Genomic DNA, 3,141 nt, shown 5'->3' with positions numbered 1-3,141 from the left:
ATGAAATTTGATTCTTTTTTTTTTTTTTTGAGACAGAGTCTCGCTGTGTTGTTGTCCAGGCTGGAGGTGCAATGGTGTAATCTCGGCTCACTGCAATCTCGGCGTCCCGGGTTCAAGTGATTCTCCTGCCTCAGCTTCCCAAGTAGTTGGGATTACAGACTCCTGCCACTACGCCTGGCTAATTTTTGTATTTTTAGTAGAGATGGGGTTTCACCATGCTGGCCAGGCTGGTCTCGAACTCCCAACCTTGGGCAATCCACCTGCCTCAGCCTCCCAATGTGCTGGGGTTACAGGTGTGAGCCACTGTGCCCTGTGACATTTTATTCTTAAAAATATCAATGGCTAAAAAGAAATTGTCTTTTTTCTTGTCTGTTTTGAATTTTCTTCATTATTACACTGTGCCTTTAATCAGCCAAATTGACATTAAGTTGTATTTGGGTAGCAATTTCTCAGTGTGTGGTGATGTGGTAGGGGAAGCTGAGTTAGTGGCATTTGAATTAGGACAGTTTGTTTTGTTTTGTTTTATTTTTTATTGTGTGAGACTTTCTCCGAAATTGCCTCACTTTTAGCATCCACAGCCTCTAGGTACTAATTGCCGTAAGCAACTCTCAGTCATTATGACAACCCAAAACATGCCCGTTTATAACACATGTCCAAGTGTTCTCTAGGTGGGGGCCCACCTGTTGAGGGCCATTGAGGAATAAATATACCCAGTATTCAGAATACCTACATATTCTGGTTTCAATTCAGCCACTAGCTATAAGATTTGATCTTCCAGTGCCTATATTTCTGTCTATTACAATTATGTGGTTGAAAAATACCCTAGGCCTCAGGGCCATAAATGATTTATTTGACTCTGGGGAACAGTCCATTTGAACTTCTTTACATACATAGGTTTTGTCTAATTTAATAGAATTTTTTTTCAGAGTTGAAAGCACATGGAAAAGTAAAAAGAAACAAACAAAAATATTGAATTTTCACTTAATTATTTGGTACTCAGGAATTAATAGACCACCACCATGGCCACTCCTGTCACCAGGTTGCTGTTAGATGAACATACCACTGAAAAGTTATTAATGAAATTGAATACAGGTTATTATATCATTATGAGTTGATCACCATTCATTTTCTTTTTTGTTTGTTTTGTTTTGCTTTGCTTTGTTTTGTTTGAGATAGAGTCTCTGTCTGTCACCCAGGCTGGAGTGCAGTGGTGCAATCTTGGCTCACTTCAACCTCTCCCTCCTGGGTTCAAGCAATTCTCCTGCCTCAGCCCCCTCCAGTAGCTGGGATTACAGGCACCTGTCACCACACCTGGCTAATTTTTGTATTTTTAGTAGAGATGGGGTTTCACCATGTTGGCCAGGCTGGTCTCAAACTCCTGACCTCAAGTGATCCGCCCACCTCGGCCTCCCAAAGTGCTGGGATTACAGGCGTAAGCCACCCACTGTGCCTGGTCTGATCACCAGTAATTGTCAAAAAGTTCCATTATGAAATTGGGGTATGAAGGGTGAATTAAAAAAAGGAAACAAATATGAATGAAGCTACCTTTGTAAGTCAATGTTGTTTTCAATGAGATGTCCACGGAGCTGCCACACATAAGGATTCATTTTATTCTCATTATTTATTATGAGTATTTCAAAAATAGAGCAAAGTTAGTCCCAGCTACTCAGGAGCCTGAGGCAGGAGGCCCACTTGAGCCCAGGAATTCAATGCTGCAGTGTGCTATGCAGTCTGCAGTGAGCTAGACTCAGTTGAGTCTGTGAATAGCCACTATACTCCAGCCTGGGCCACATTGTAAAACCCCATCTCTAAATAAAATAAAATAAAGTAAAATAAAATAAAATAAACCAAAGCAGAAAGAATAGGAAATTGAACATCCTTGTACTTACCAAGTAGTTTGAAAAATCATTAACCTTTTGCCACATTTGCTTCATTTCTGCACTGTTTTAAAGTACAGATATCGTGATATTTCACTTCTAAAAACTTTAACATTAATCTCTGTCTTAGTTCACCAGGCATGATGGTGCACGCCTGTGATCCCAGCTACTCAGGAGGCTAAGGCAGGAGAATTGCTTTAACCCAGGAGGTGGAGGTTGCAGTGAGTTGAGATCGCACCACTGCACTCCAGACTGGGTGACAGAGGGAGACTCTGTCTCAAAAAAAAAATTTCTTTTTTTTATTTCCTAGTTCCTTTGTACTGCTCTAGCAGAATGCTATAGATTGTGTGGCTTATACACAACAGAAATTATTTCTCACAGTTCTGGAGGCTGGGAAATCCAATATCAAGAAGATTCGGTGAGCGCCTTCTTCCTATTTCATAGAGAGCCATCTCTTTGCTGTGTCTTCACATGGTAGAAGGGGAAAGGGAGCTCTCTGGAGTCTCTTATAAAAGTACTAATCCCTTATACTGTGGAGTATTCATGGCTAAACCACCTCCTAACAACCTCACTTCCTCACACCATCACACTGGGGTTTAAGATTTCAACATATAAATTTTGGGGAGACACAAACATTCAGCCCATAGTAATCTCTAAATAAATAACTTTCTCCTATGTATCCACGACAATACTATAAACGTAAGGAAATGAGCAATAATTTCTTACTATTACCTACCCATTTCCTTTGCAAATGTCTTCAATTGCCTAAAGATTGGCTTTTATAAGTCTGGGTGCGGTGGCTCACGCCTGTAATCCCGGCACTTTGGGAAGCCGAGGTGGGTGGATCACGAGGTCAGGAGATTGAGACCATCCTGGCTAACACCGTGAAACCCCGTGTCTACTAAAAATACAAAAAAATTAGCCGGGCATGGTAGCGGGCGCCTGTAATCCCAGCTACTCCAGAGGCTGAGGCAGGAGAATGGCGTGAACCCAGGAGGTGGGGCTTGCAGTGAACCAAAATAGCCACTATACTCTGGCTTGGGTGACAGAGTGAGACTCCATCTCAAAGAAAAAAAAAATTGCCTTTTATAGTCCTTCCTCCCTTCCTCCTTTCCTTCCTTCCTTCCTGTAAGAATTCAGTCAAGGATCATTGACTGTCTTGAACTTACATCTCTTCAGCCTTTTAAAATTTAGACCTTCTTTTTTCTTTTTCTTTCTTTCTTTTATTTTTGTTGTTGTTGTTGAGGTGGAGTCTCACTTTTTT

The sequence above is a fragment of the Colobus angolensis genome, unplaced genomic scaffold (genome assembly GCF_000951035.1).
Source record: "Colobus angolensis palliatus isolate OR3802 unplaced genomic scaffold, Cang.pa_1.0 Scaffold176, whole genome shotgun sequence".
In the NCBI taxonomy this organism is placed as follows: Eukaryota; Metazoa; Chordata; class Mammalia; order Primates; family Cercopithecidae; genus Colobus; species Colobus angolensis.
This window is presented reverse-complemented; position numbering follows the sequence as displayed.